Here is a 16,912-nt window from a genome sequence, read left to right as displayed (position 1 = left end):
TAGATTTAACTATCTTCGAAATTATCTTTGAGGAGAGGATTTCATCGTAGACGATAGAACGCGAATTTATGGAAAACGGAGCAGAATTCTTGCAAATACATATCTTTCGTAAATAAAATGGGAAACGAAGATGTAAAGCAAAGGAATATCGACACAGCACGTTCCTACGTTGATTCGATGAAATATTTACTTCGCGATCGCGTCTTTGAAATTCCTTTTCCATCTGCAAGCTAACTTTTTTGTATACGGTGGACGTATCTTGAAAAATTCGACGCGTTTCTTTTCGCGAATCGATAAAAGGGAAGAAACAGCGATAAAATGTATACAACAAAATTGGCCGCGATAAGGTGGCTGACATGTGCCGGCTGCACTGGCAGACATGGACTTGAGGATCGCGAACGACGAGTGTCACAGACAAATATTGTCATTTAGATGCAAAGTAAATTATTCGCAAAAATTCATGTGTTGACGTTGTCTCGTGAAATCCTAACGCTATGAATTGTGTACGTTTTTGTCTCTTTTTCAAGTACAACAAATAGCCGATAAAGTAAAACAAGGAAGATCAAAATTGTTCTTTCAATATTCTAGTTTGCAATATTCTAAACGCGTTTCCAAAAACTGTTTGCTGCCGAAACGACTAAACAATTCATTGATAGTACTCTGTCTATAATTTTTCCGTTATTCTTGACAATGAAATAATGGTAGTCGAGTATTTTTCGGTGGAAAGTCAACGATTACGTTGAATAGTGCTCCGCCCTGACAGGGTATTATGTGAGAATAATTCCTTAAGGCTTTCCCACCGGTTTCGGCAATAAGAAATCGTTTCCATGACCGTTAACCAGAGAGTCTCGTCGTTTCCTTGGATTAGGACCGTATCCTCTCGTCTGGTCCTGTACAGCCCTTCGTGAAAATACCGAACAAGCTAATCCACCCAGAAAGCCCGATTTCCACGTCGTTTGTCACTTTGCTAGATAACTCTCGAATCATCGAGACATCGATCTAATTGCTCTATGTGAGTAATTATATCGTATAAGAACGAGTTAACTCATTAAGGATCAGTCGGTAAAGTAATGTATAAACGTTATACGTAGATTCTAGGGCAATGTACTAGGTATACGCGCAAAATTACCGAGAAACGTACAGTGGCTTACATATTATCTTATTAAGCTACAGAAAATACATTAAAATAATAGATATTCCATAAAAACCCACGAATGGGAAAAAATAGTTTCCCCAATTGAAGGGAAAATATGTCATATTGCTGCAAGATGCTTCGATTACTTCAAACATCATAAAATTGTATGGTTCAGATGGAAGAAAAAATAATGACAAAAAAAAAAAAGGAAAAATGTTAAGCACGTCTTTGAGATTCTCTTTTATAACTACGACGGTGGAAAGCGTAATTCGGCAACGTAGATTAACCGAAAAGGAAATGATAAATGATATGTCGCATTAACGCCAACGTTGGATGAAAGTATGCGTTTCATTTTCGTTTTCTGTCTTCCACCGAGTTGAAGTAGCAGCGGATGAGATGGTTTGTATCGGAAGTGAGGGCTATTATGTCGTTTAAAAATTAATCACCGACGACCCTCATTACCGTGATCGTAGATACAGCACCCGGCTATTATCTGTCTCGGCTGTCTCCGTGATAACTGTGAAAAATTACCCGCGGAACGTCGGTGAAAGCAGCGGTGAGACGATTAAATGAAATATTAAACGCACGCCAATTATGGATTTAGCGGTGCTTGAACTAATAATTTCTCAGCTAAATCCTCTTGACGAGTATCAGTTATTAAATCTCATTGGATCGATGATTAATTAAACATCAGCATTACACGATGTGTAAACGAAGCTTCTACTTCCAGCCTCTTTTTCATTTGGACTGTGTTCGAGCGCGATATACTCGCTAGCGAACAAACTGCAAGCCAGTTCGACGATCGATTATCCTTAATTGCGAGTTACCGATCATGAAAACAGGAGAGTAAAGAAGGTCGAATCGTAATGGAGCATCCAGCGCGAAATTGACGATAGCATACGTTCGAGTTTAACGATCGATCGAGCGATGATAACGATTCTTCGTCATTTTTATCTGCTAAATGTTGTACGTTCGATGGATAGGAAGGGGACGAACATTATCTTACTCCGAGGACGACTGTTGACGATTGACAGGATGTGAACTTTTCTCATTAATCATGCACGGTCCGACAACATTTTCAAGAAAATGAACGTGCCGATAACGATGACAGAAAATCGGCACAAAAGCAAGGAACTGATAGGTGAAACATTTAAGGGATTTATTACCTCCGATCTTTCGACTGTTTGAGAACTTACCGAATGTCGGAACATCGAGATTTATAGCGCTACCGAAATCGAATAAATTCCCCTCGAGATTTGTTTGTTGCGATTTCTTACACAGTGACATCCACTAGTTTACATTTAACGGTGAAAATGTCGAACCAGTTAAAGCGATTACTAGCAGATTTTTCGTTTTCGCAAAATTTGGTAGAAATCTGCAATGCGTGTTTAAATATGTCATACACGATTAGGATTAAAACGATATGAATATTGAATACATCGACTGCTATAAATGTTACGAAGTTTAGAACGATCCAATATTACATTGTCGCGTCTATTGTTCAAAGAAAAATAGACCAAAACTCTCACGAAAAAAATAAATAGAGACGATCGAATGTCTCGGAAGATACGAAAGGTATGGGGAAATATTTCAGACGAAAATTGTAGGATATCAGAGGCAACCGATAGTGCTGATATTTATTTCACATCGCGATGGTCATGAGAAACTCGATATACATATATCATTCGTTGCCATACCATTGCCTCTGACTGCAATTTTTTCGCCATTAATTGGGTCATACCGTATATCAAGGTACAATTATTGCTACAGGAAGAGTATGGTCGTCACGTCCTACGCTTCGTTCGATCTTTTGTTCTTCCCAGTAACGTTTGTTATCGGACAGCTTTTCAAACGAGCGTGTCGATAGATCGAGCGATAGCGCCGACGAGAACTCGCAGAAATGCGGTTTACTGCGTGTAAAGCTTTTCACCACGGTCTCGAGTACCGTGAAATCCTGTAGTCATTATTCGGTCGCAATTAAAATATCCTTGGAATTTCGATCGTCCTAAAATCGAAGAGGGAGGCGTCTACGCTTAAACCACCGTCAGGTTCATTTGCTTCGTCATTAAGCTTAAATTTCTACCTTTGTTCCATTATACTGTCCTACCCGAGGTATTTGCAAAAGTTTTCGCAAAAGAAAGATTTTATCATAGATAATATTCGACATGGTATTGTTCGATTTATAATTTGTATATTGAACATGTTGCTGACATCGTTTGCATATTTTTTATGTGTATTTGTCGCGTTTCATGGATAAATACCTGTTGCATATTTAACACGCGTAAACATCCACGGTTTAATAATTAGTGAAAATTTACAACTCGCAAATTACAAGTTATCGGTATGATACAATAACAAGCTTGGTAATCAAACAAATAAAATTTCACACGTGCAATGCGTTTTACAAATTGCGAGCCAACTGATTATACCATTTAACGTAAAATTATAAAACGTATAAACACAATTTCGAACATTGTAAAATAAAAGATTATAATCTAGAATTTTCGTTTTAACAATTCACCGATATTATCGATTGGCAAGTTATTGTGCAAGAGAGCTGTGTTACAGCTGAATATTTGGCGCCACCGCAACAATTCATCCACTCAAACAGAAATCTACGCGGCTATTATTCTATCGATGATATAAACGATATAACACGTTTATGACATTCTTTCGTAGGACGATTCACGATAAAGACCATTTCGGCATATAACGATGCCAGACGATTTACAAACGCCCAGAATATATTCAATAAACGAACGTTTATTGAATATCCCAAGATTCTATACTTCCAAGCTGAGATTTTCTGTGGCTGCAGTTGACAAAGAACATTTCTCTTTCTTTTCGCGTTGACACATGAAATACGTCCTACCCGAAGAAAATAGTAGTCGAAAATGGACACCGTGAGGGGTATTTCTGAAAGAGACACGAAAACGAAGAGAAACGAACCTAACCTACCGAACGTCTCTTCACCGGATCCTCTGGATAAAATCAACCGAATAACAAACGTAACCGGGACGTTAATAATCTCGAATCTTGATTTATCATGTCGCTGCAACTTTGGAATTTTCTTTGTGTCATATTTCGCATCGTATAATCTTTTCCTTCACTTTATCAAAGTAATGTGCATTCCCCTGAACTTAGTTTAATAGGCATTCGCCAAGGTTTGATTTCAGCATCCGCTAACAACCTACAAATCGTCTCAACATCAACTCCCAACTGTTATCGTTGTTAGATCGTAGGTGACTCGTAAAGTTGGAATTAATCGTAAGTCAGTCTTAACATATAAATTTATTTTTAACACTCGCCGTATGTTTAAGACGATCATCCCCGTTGTATATTAACTTTTTACAAATACAAGTATATATACAAGTATATATACGCAGTGAATACGTTGTAGCTTGTATATACATTTTCAGATTTATTTTGAAATTCTATCGATATAATTATGACAGTCGTGCTTTATTACATAGTGCAACGCAGAGATTTCAAGATTTATATAACACACACGCGCAATACATAAATGAAAGCGTTAGTAGATGTCGTCAACGTATTACAATTATAACTAATCGTAATTTCAAAAATAAACTGCATGCCACGTTATTGCGCTCTGTTTATTCTCACCGGGAGCACCAAAGGTTTAAATTAAATGGTTAGATAAATAAATAAATGTAAACGAAGTTTCCCTTCAATCAGTGTTCTCAGAAAATAAGATCTTTTGTCAGTGAAGAAAAAACGAGGGATAAAAGTAAACGATAGTGGCACGGTGAAGAATGGACAGAGATGTAATATAAACTATACAATGGAATCGCAACAATAGGGAAACGCAGCCTCGTGCCGAGATACCGCGCGTACAGCTGGATTCTTTGCCATAAATCAAACATTACCGAGACGATCGTCCGGTTCGTTCGATAAGTGTTGCAGCCAGTGGAACGTGCACCTTGGAAAATCGCTGCGATATTTATCGCTTGGAAACGAATTTTTCGCCTATGAACCGTTCGATGAATCGACGTATTCGGTGGCTCGAGCGGTCGAGAATTTCCCTGAGGTACAGTTTCCATCTGGATCATCCATCGTCCATCGACTATGTTTATTACTAGTCAGACAAATAGACTTCTGCGTTTCGAATCATTGATACCAAGACTATAAGATTGAATTTCCAAGAAACGGTATTGAAACATATCAGAAAATTTGAATTTTTAAAAATTCAAATTTTCAAAGTTCAAAAATTCAAATTTTCAAAAATCCAAATTTTTAAAAATTCAAATTTCTAAAAATTTAAATTTTCAAAATTTTTAAAAATTCAAATTTTCAAATTTTTAAAAATTCAAATTTTCAAAAATTCAAAAATTCAAATTTTCAAATTTATAAAAATTCAAATTTTCAAATTTTCAAATTTCTAAAAATTCAAATTTTCAAATTTTTAAAAATTCAAATTTCTAAAAATTCAAATTTTCAAATTTTTAAAAATTCAAATTTTCAAATTTTTAAAAATTCAAATTTTCAAAAATTCAAATTTTCAAATTTCTAAAAATTCAAATTTTCAAATTTTCAAATTTCTAAAAATTCAAATTTTCAAATTTTTAAAAATTCAAATTTTCAAAAATTCAAATTTTCAAAAATTCAAATATTCAAAGATTCAAATATTCAAATATTCAAATATTCAAATATTCAAATATTCAAATATCCAATGATTCAAATATTCAAAAATTCAAATTTTCAAATTTTCAAAAATTCAAAAATTCAAATTTTTAAAAATTCAAATTTTCAAATTTTTAAAAAATCAAATTTTCAAAAATTCAAAAATTCAAAAATTCAAATTTTCAAAAATTCAAATTTTCAAAAATTCAAATATTCAAAGATTCAAATATTCAAATATTCAAATATTCAAATATCCAATGATTCAAATATTCAAAAATTCAAATTTTCAAATTTTCAAAAATTCAAAAATTCAAATTTTCAAAAATTCAAATTTTCGAAAATTCAAATATTCAAAGATTCAAATATTCAAATATTCAAATATCCAATGATTCAAATATTCAAAAATTCAAATTTTCAAATTTTCAAAAATTCAAAAATTCAAATTTTCAAAAATTCAAATATTCAAATATTCAAATATCCAATGATTCAAATTTTCAAAAATTCAAAAATTTGAATTTTCACAAATTTGAAAATTTGAATTTTTGAAAATTTGAATTTTTAAAAATTTGAAAATTTGAATTTTTTGAAATTTGAAAATTTGAATTTTTGAAAATTTGAATTTTTAGAAATTTGAAAATTTGAATTTTTGTAAATTTGAATTTTTGAAAATTTGAATTTTTGAAAATTTGAATTTTTAAAAATTTGAATTTTTGAATTTTTGAAAATTTGGAAATTTGAATTTTTGAATATTTGAATCATTGGACATTTGAATATTTGAATATTTGAATATTTGAATATTTGAATATTTGAATCTTTGAATATTTGAATCTTTGAATATTTGAATCTTTGAATATTTGAATATTTGAATCTTTGAATATTTGAATCTTTGAATATTTGAATCTTTGAATATTTGAATCTTTGAATATTTTTATATGTTTAGAATCGATCATATAGATATTCCCCAGATATTTCAGGGTATTCTGTATAAATATAGATTGTTTGTGGTTTTATCTAAAAATTGCAAGAGACGTACCAAGTATAACAGAAATGGTAACGCATTTACGATTATTAATACTATCGGACAAAAACGGATTCGAAATTCAAAACTAAGAGAAGTTAGATTAACATTGAAATAGTCGATGGAATATCATTTAACTTAGTAGCTTATACGAAAGAGAAGGTAGAATGTGCTGGTATATCAAGAATTTTATTCGGAAATGCATGAAATTTCAAATTTATGATACATTAAATTCTAAAGTTTTGTTACAAACAAGAAACTGAAGATTTTTAAACTTCTCAGCAGGTGTGTAACCATCAGATGTTAATAACCAAATTTGTAATTCTTTTAATTCCAAAATCTTCATCTTCTTCTTTTATTTTGATTTTCGTTCATCTTCAAAGTAGAAAATATTTTCTCGTGATATTTTATCTGCCCTGGTCCATATTCTGGTTACATATTAAGGGTCGTAACAAGAGCATTATAGACGATGGGTAAACGATAAGGTCGCAAGCCAGTGGCTTAACAAGGAGGTCGTAATTCTTCACGATGCAGTGACAGGCTTATTTAGCCGAAGGTCTCGTGAACTTCATCTTAAGCATTCAACATCTTCATCTCGAGTTGCTAGCCGTGCTCGCCAGCAGCGGAAGAACCTTTATCGTATGGGATGGAAATTGCACGAACTCGCACGTACAACTATCTATTCGCACGTGTGCGTGGTAGAAACGAAGGAAATTCGAGATGTCAGCAACGCAGGAAGTACTTTTTGTAATTTATTTGTCTACATTTATATGCGAACGCTGAGTTATTCGTATCGGTTAGTCATTTTTTCATCGAAAACACATTTATCTAAAAACTGGAACTGCCGATGCGTGTAATTGTTTTATTGTCGCGTTTACGATCGAAATTTTTATTTTCAAGATAACAAATACATATATATATGGAAAATGGGCATGGAAAATATCGTTCATTTGAAGTAGGGACTCGTCTATCAATTACGTTATCTAGGTCAAATTCTTTTTTTACACCGCTCTCGAAATGGATTCTACCGACGCTGCTAGGACAATTACAGTTCCAGTGTAATCATCATCAGACACGGCGGCGGAATCGAAACGCGAGAATTAATAACTCCGCAGAGAATTCGGCCGCACCTTTTGCATTCCAGTGGATTTCAGATGGTAGCTAGACGCGGTTAAGCTAAAACCCCGCTCGAATCTAAGGATGGCTAGACCTCGATCTGAATATTAATTTCATGCGAACCATTTTGGATATTCATATCGAACCACGTGTCTAAGCTTTGTGAAAAAACGATAGAACGTAAAACGATCCAAAAGTGGACGTAAGTTAACATTACGAGACTGGACCTGACAGTAGGTCGATATTAGAGGTGCTCAGGTATAGAACTACAACGATGATATTAGAGTCGCCAATGATAAATTTTGAAAGACTACCCGTGTCGTCGTACGGAACGATGAAACGAAAGAAATATTTTATTATCGATTTTTGTTGTTACTGAAGTGACACCTATACTTAATCATTTTAGTGGTATACACGTATAGCCGTATATACATGTACAATCACAACCGTGTACATAGGCGAAACACAGCACAAATTGTCTATTATATGATACAGGAAAAATACGATTATATTTTTCCATTTGCATTAAAACCTCTTCATTTAAGTCAATCCTATTTGAATTATTCTACTGGATAATAATGTTACTGTAGATTGTCAATTTGGAACGGTCTATCTTCAAATGCAATTTTCCGAAACTTGCTAGCTATTGAAAATATTAACAAAATATTTATAAAATAGTAGATATTATAAAAATATTGTCGCCAGAGACGAAGAGCAAGATAAACTAATATTTCGTTTCTTCGAAATTTTTACGAAACGTTGAGAGGTTGTTTGCTTGGTTTTAAACACGAAAAGTAAAGAACCTGCTGGTGCATCCTCCTTGAGAAATCTCTCGAGGAAAATCGTAAAAAACGCGAAACTTTGAATACGAGAAACGTTCAACGTTGTTATCCGTAAATTCCATATCCGGTTTGTACCGCCATCAACGAATCCCCAATGCGCTAAACTTGTTTGCGTGCAACAATGTTATCTTTACGTTTTCCTCGTAGACAATGCATGCTCGATATCTTTAAAGAAAGAAACGTCGATTCTCTCGGAAACTCCTGTGAATACGAATTCTATTCATAATATGGATACTACGGCTGATTTGTATTAACGATACGTATGAATGTTACTGAGATATATGAATTAATAGTACGATCTAAAGCAACATTTATTATTTTCTTATGGAATCACAGATACATGAAATATATTTTTAATTAAAAAACCAAACAAATAAATCTTCTATTATGAAAAATTAAATACGCGAACGCTTCGTTTAGAAGAAACGTCCGAATGGTACCAATGCATCGAGTGTCTGATCACGCGAGAAGAATTTACTTCTATGACGATTCTATTAACCATTTGCACTCCGAATTTTATTTCAATTTCGTTAGCAACAGCTCCTAACGCTTTTAAGTGTTTTATTTGAAATTTACTTTAACTAAAAGATAAGGCAATTGAAATAAATAAAGGAAGAAACGGATTTACTTAATTACCAGTTTTATTCACACTATTGTTGTATTTTGTAATTTTCAAGTGTATGATATACCTTGAAACAATTTCCAGGATGCAGTCCTGGTTTTCTTTCGCACGTTTCACAAAAAAGGTGGAACTGAAAGAATGTCGAGTGGGACTTGACAAAGGAACTCCTGAGATAAAAACTGATGTCGAGTCACATTCGACATAAGAGTGCAAAGGGTTGAAGAATAAAATCGTCCTCGGTTTTTCTATTTGTAATTGTGTAAATAAATGATATTTTATGTGAAAATACAAACGGACGTCCACATAGCTTTGAGTAGTAGTTATACACGCAAATACAGTTACAAGAGAAGTAAAAATATTCAACCGTGTAAATCGAACGAATGAAATGATTTGCTTTCTTGCTGCTCGTAAATCATTCTCTACGACTGATCGTGTCAACCGTGTTAAATTCGCGCTACCGAGTATTAATCGAGTGGAACATAAAACCGAGGCGTTTTACGATCTCGTAAGCTTTGTCGAGCAATCGAAAACGCGTTAAATTTCCACGATCTAACGCGTCTTCCTGTTTACTATTGTCGTCAGACTTTTCGCGTAGTTCATCACGGAACAGATTACTCGCTGCTAATGAGCTTTTCTCAAACGGATTCTATAGAAGACAAACACGACCGAACCAAATACATAGATGTGAAATACATAAATGTACTTACGTCACGTCACGTTTTCACGTGTACTTCTACAGGGACAATAAATCCGTCGTCAAATAAAAGCGGTGCACTGACCTATCGACGATGCAATCATTTTCAAAAGCAGAATGCGATAACGTTGCAATAATGTTATCTACAATGGCTAACGAAAGTGTTTGGATTTCTATCAGAGAAAACTTTTATTCACGCTATGAATTATCCATATTTTATACATGTGTGTGTTACTATGAGGAACAGCGAGTAATTCCAACATAGAAATTCTTCAACGATTCCAATTAAAAACTTCAAGATCCTTCATAGATACACCTTGGTATGAAACCAACGAAACAATCGCGACTTTAAGATACCTACAGTTAAAGAAGAAATATCCAAATTCAGTAATAGATATAACATAAGACCAAAACCAACTAGTTGCTCAATTACTTGACACGACGGATCAGATCCGCAGGCTAAAAAGACATTACCCTTCGGACTTAAACATTAGATTCAGCTAAAATCAAACATACGATAATTATTTATTATTCACGTTATAGTAGCAGTCAGCTAATTTACTTATAATTCTCAATGAGAATTGATTGTAAACTATCTCCAAATAAAAAAAAATGTTGTGTGTCGTATATAAAATTTATTTTATTTTAAAATCGCGTGTAACACGTAATATAATATATGCAACATTTCTACAAGTGCATGATTATCTTTAAGTTTCTTGTCGGTCTTAATGATTCCAGTTCCAAGGACGCTTCATTTCATAAAACCTTTTCCATCTTTTACAGGGCAATGTACCTAAACTGAAAAGTTACGAGCCAGACTGGCGGGACATTCAGACTACGTTAACGAAACGTCGTAAAACACAAGACGATGACTCTGGAGGGCGTATCGTCGGTCGATTTTCTACGAACAGGCCGATCGTAAAACGCGACGCGGCTGAAATATAATTAAATTCGATGGTCGCGGTATAATTTCCATATAATTGGTATTAAACCGACTCTCGGTGTAAAAGAAATAGGTTTGCAGTGAGCTTGGCGCGTCGCCAATGATTTATCGTTCATCTCTTCGTATTTTCTTATGTATCGTGATCTTGTTATGGAAATGTTTTACGCGAAAGAATCGAAGTAAAGAACTAACAAATATTACGTTTTATCTTTCTCTTTCTCGATATAGATAGACGGAATTTCTTCGAAATTTCCGAAAATCTTCGAGTCACGTTTAAACGATTCTTTCAACGACAAAGTAAAAGTACAACGACGCAGATTGCATCGGATTACGCGGTTCATGCAATGTCACAGTCATCCTATAATTATTCCAGCCTGGCGACGCCTACTTTATAAATTACAGCCAGAACTGTCATCCACAAACTATCGATTCATCGTTAGACGTTTAGGTAACTACGAACGAGGTGCAGCATAGATAACCAACACTTTATGGAACTTCCTCTTAAACAAACTGGAATACTAGTTTTTGATGAAAAAATGGCAAGTTTCACAATGCCCTTCGCAGTTTCGTTTGACGAAGAAATTACATTTACAACAAACTTGACAAAGTTATCGGATACAAAAAAAAAGATTTCTTCGTACAACGAAATAAATATATAGCCAGATGAAAGGCAATGATAAGTAACAACGAATATCGTTTTCAATATTAAAGTATTATCATATTCCTAATACATATTTCAGATAAAGTTACTTTCTTTTTTTTTCACAGAATAGAGTCAGAGATCGATCTAATAAACGGGAATAGAAATATCAAAGTTATTGATACTTTGTGGAATTTCTTGTTATTACACGCCGTTAAATTTATCGTCGGTAGTATGCAGAATTTCAGCAAATTTTATCTCGTATCGATCCAACATAACACGATCTTTACGAGAAATACTCTAAACCGTGTCACGCATGAATATCTTTATTAAGTAATAAAGTTTATTATCTACTACAATATATAAAGGCAGTAGAACGATGCCAATAACCGTTTTCGTAGTTCGCGATTCACCGCGAACACGAAGAATGTGAAACGAAATCGCGAGTCTACGATCATCGCTGAATGAGCAGAAATCGCGCGTGATCTTTCACAAAAGTCGCCACCGTATTCGCGGCTGGTAAATGCGCGCAACTTTCTTGTCCAAGTTTCAAGAAACTATCACGCGAACCATGCTGTTTCCGTATAGCATAAACGAAGAAACTCGGCAAGTTAACATCGCGGAAATCTTCCCAGCGACTTTAATAAATCGTGCGCGAGTTCACCCTCTATCCTTCGGCGACAACTCCGAGTTTAACCGCAATACTTTACGAAGCCACACACACTTGTCCCAATTGGTTTTCCCCTTTTATTTTCAACTTTCACGAAAGGAAATACGTGTTTTTCGACGTACACCAAAAGAAACATGCGGATGGATGAGGAATATCGTTATCAGTGTGACAGGAACAAGAGGCGATAACGGAGTTTGCGTTTCTGTTACAATCTCATTCCCTCCAACTTTCTTTCTGCGAATCTTTCCAAATTTCATTCTTTTCAGTTACAAAATTATTATTTTACTGGCAGAACATTGGCACATATAAATTCATACGTTTTTAGCAAGATCTTGGAACTTTCTGCAAGCCATTAACGGCTGGTGAATCGAGAGTCATTAAATCGCGGTTAATTATACGTTTGTGAGAAATTTTATATTTATACAAAAATGTGTATACAGACTGTGTGAAGTAAAGCAAGTGCTCGTTGTAAAATATAGAGGATAAAACAAACATCTATTTAACTGGAATGTTTGTAGTTAAAATAAATAGAAAATAGAGGAGCAAACAAATCGAGCATCAAGACAGAAACGAATTTAAATGCTACATTAACATTAAGTTAATAGAATTCTAATTACATTGTGCGACGCAGTTAACATACTTCGAAAACAGTGAAGCTTGGAAAATGAAAGTTTTACGCATTTTGTACTGGTATTGGAGCAAGAAAAATACATCGCAAAATATTATGCTATGAAAAGCTGCCAGTGTTTATACAGTTTACGCTACATTTCTACGACAAGAAATACGCGAATACCGTATTTTTTCTGTTCTATCGAGACCTAACAGAAAGACAGTTATGTAAGCCTGGCTCTCAGCTACAGGATTGCATAAATAGGCGTTTTAAGCAAGATCCGCGCAGATTTAGGCTTATGAAATATTTCCGGTGAAAAGAGATGGCTGTTTTCTGCTTGAGTTTGTTCAAGTTTCACCGGCGTTTCCTGCCAAACGAATGGTTACAATAAAACGAGAAGAAAGATTCCGCTGCGGAGCTTCGCTTCACAGTTGCTCGCTCGTCTATGCCGGAAGGCACGTGCTCGTAGCGTTTGCCGAAAAATAAACATCAAAACGAAACAAACCTGTCAGTTTCCGATTTGATTTCCTATCGAGCCACGGCAATAACTACCTTTCAGTTAAATAGCGTTCAACAAGATAGAAGGACACGATTCAGGAATACACAATGGCTGCAATCAACAACGGATTTGTGTTGGTGGCCAGCAGTTGTTTATTCGAGAATCGACTTCGATTTCTCACGGAAACCGTTCGACGAGTGAACTTTGCCCTCTCTCAGCTATTCTTCTCGAACTCTCCGTCAGTTTGACGGGACAATGAGGAGAGACCGCCTGCGACCGAATAATTGAAACCATCAAGAAAATCAGTCCGCGTTATACTTCGCTAATTAATCTTCCCTTCGCGATCGTTTCAAACGACAAGTCTGCAATTTCTGTCCTTATTCGTCCTTATTGTCGCTTGTCTGTTCCTGACTCGGCGCCCTACGTTTAAACGTGGTCCTTGCGTAATTAATCGGCTTGTCACGCTTATCACGCTTATTGTTGAGAAAAGGAGGCCTTCTTCCCTTCGAAGATATCGACAACGCTTATGTAAGAAATGTTTCAATCCGTAATTACGAGAGGCTGAGAATTCGTGCGAGATGACTAACGATGGAACGACTTATGCTAGTGTATGGTGAGTTATGCTAAAATAAGAAGCGATTGAGAGGATGCACGTGGGGATTTAGTTGCACGTGGGCATTTGGCTGCACGTGGCAAGAATGTGTGTCGTGCGTGTGAAATCTTTAAAATTGCTATACGATTGAGAGTCTTCTGGGGATCGTTGAAGAGCCGAGAGTATCATTGAAAACTCGAGATCCATCATTATCATATTACCGTTAAAGAAAGATTTTACTACTTTATTTTATATCTAACTGCCTCGATGTCAGCGACTGCGAGACTCTTGCAAAGTGGCAAACTTTCGGGTAACAATTTTCAGATAACAGAACAATGACAAGCTCTTTCTCCGCGAATATATTACGCGCCAATCACTTGAAAATACATCTTCATCGTGAAATCGCTTTACCATGCATCGGTCACGTAACAGTACACCTTATTTTTATCGATATCGATATCGAGTACCGTCTCGGTTGTAGCAATTCTCTTAATAAACGATCTTAAATTGAAATACAAGAACGTTGTATAAAACGAATGGCCTATTTTTATAAAATTTCCGTTAAAGTGATAATATAGAAAAGATTATATTTTTAATATAATCAGCACGAAATGCATTAGTATAAGTGAAATGATATTCGAAATACTTCAATAATATTTAAATTCAACACTGTTGAATTAAAAAACGTATCATACGATGTACATAAACGCATAAATCAGACGAGATACGAAGTTCGTATCGGTACCAAGGGATTAATACGAATGAAAAACTAACGGCAATCCAATATTTTTATCATTGTGGTACTCTGCTATTGATGGATCGATCACACGTATCCTTGCATTTGAGGAAGCCGATTTTTCATTGACGTACGATCATATAGTTTCGCACGTATCGATCAATGGGGCAGTTCATCGAGGAAGAACGCTCGTTACGCATGCCACTAGAAGACGGGATCACGGACGAGGCTTTCAATTCCAATTAGGCTCGTATTCAGCGGTGAGTTTGAATCGTCGCGTCTTCCGAAAGGTTGGAAGGAAACGCAGGAAGGGAGAAAACCCATAGCACGTACTACGTTACTGCCACTCAACTTTGTCTAGCGGCGCAGTAAAAGCAGCAGAAACGCTTTCAGCGTGTCGAGTTCAAGATAAGCCACGTACCCCCGTCCTTTCCAGCTTTTTTCGCTTCGTGCTTCTCTTTCTGTTCCATCCAGACCCTTTTCTCCCTGTAACTCCTTCGAGTATCGCGCGTTATACGCCTTTGCTTTTCGCGACGAAAGAAGAAAGAGCCGAGGCAAAAGGATGAAAACAACGAGGAGAACGGAAAACATGAGACGGAGGGAACACAGGAAGCTGAAGGAAGAAAGGGAGCGTCATAGGTAAAAAGCTTTCTTCGCTACTCTTTTATTTTCTAAGACAATCGAGAAGGTGCGATGGGGAAAGACTCTTCTTTCGACGGCGTTGTAAATGCGACGAAGTGCTCGAGATATGCCAGAAGCTCGAGTCCGTTTAATGTAAATGACAATACGATACGAAAGTTACGGCAACGACCGCAAACTTTCGGTCTTTTAATTTTTCAAAGTACACGCTCGGTCACGGCATCCCGCTACGAGAGCGTGTTTTAGAGATGCCAACCCGAGATATTTCCAACCCGAGGCGGTGTATTTAAAGAGAGTTTAGGGACGCCTCGGGTCTGAGGCTGCTTCCGCATTAATAAAAAACAGCCCAAGTGCACTTCTTACAACGTCGTTCGGAAAAAGAGGCATCGAGCCACGCTTTTTACAGAGATTCTCGTCGCCATCCTTATACATATATCGCAAATTAGATTTAAATCCCGCCACCCTTTCCCCCATCCCTCTATTCGCTGTTTTACGCTAGAACCGTTCGCAGTGATTTGGGCCAAACGTACCTGGCCTTCTTTCCTTCCGACTCGCATCTCGTTTTCCTGGAATAATGCAGATAGAACGTTTTTGTTACAGTCTATTTGTTTTTCACCCCGATCGGATTAAAGAAATTGGAAATTCCAACTGATCAAAGAGAACGTGTAGTAACGCATCGTCAAAGGGTTACGAATAAGCCGCATTAAAAACGTTATATTACCGAAATCGATTGAATTTACAAACATTTCGAAAAGCTGCGACGCGATGGAATTAAGGTGAAATATGATTACGATTTGGATCACTTCAAACGACCGCGTTGCTTGATACATATGTATGCACATACTTATGTATTTGATCGATTCGATGAACCTGACTTTCGTTCCACTTGGCAAGAGCTACGTGTCATCCGTAATTTGATATTTCTTCCCACTGTCCAATACGGTTCTCACCCCTGTTGTGCAGAGCATTGTATTCAAGTAGGAGAGAATAATACTGGCTAGTGCCACTAGTTCGTAAACCAAAACTCGATATGTATGCCTCTGTCGCAATCTCCAATGGAATCTCTTTGAATTCCGTGTCTACCGTTTCTAACTGTTTCACGATCCGTGAATCTTCGAGGAAATTCCATCAAGATTGACTTGATTTGTCGTGTCCGCGAGTAAGCATCGTGATTATTTACAAAAACGTTCGGTTCCACGAAGCGAATTCACGTAAAATCTGTTCAACAGGATTTGGATAGAATGGAAAAACTATGAGATCGACGCATAATTGTTAAATGGTTACTACGTTGCTGCAATGCTTGGAAATAGTTTTGACAAATTCTTGCTATGCGCACGTATTAAATCACAACTTTGCATGGAAATAGAATTTTGATCGATCAATTGGTTTCTTGATAATTTAGATCGACTGACATGCTTCGTATGAAATCAGCACGTGTCCCAACACTTATTAACTGGTGTGTACGTGGCTATGTAAATGTAACGTTGTTGTTAATGTATAGTTCGATCCAGCGAA

The 16,912-nt window shown here is 35.9% G+C and overlaps 1 protein-coding gene across 9 annotated transcripts in view; it reads right to left on the bottom strand.

Moving 5' to 3' along the window:
- LOC100647530 (transient receptor potential-gamma protein) overlaps positions 1–16,912 on the bottom strand; it is a 100,584-nt gene that overhangs the window by 62,434 nt on the left and 21,238 nt on the right. The gene's annotated exons all lie outside the window — the stretch shown is intronic.

The sequence above is a fragment of the Bombus terrestris genome, chromosome 2, assembly GCF_910591885.1.
Source record: "Bombus terrestris chromosome 2, iyBomTerr1.2, whole genome shotgun sequence".
In the NCBI taxonomy this organism is placed as follows: Eukaryota; Metazoa; Arthropoda; class Insecta; order Hymenoptera; family Apidae; genus Bombus; species Bombus terrestris.
The sequence above is the reverse complement of the archived record's forward strand: the minus strand, read 5'-3'. Positions and strand labels throughout refer to the sequence as shown.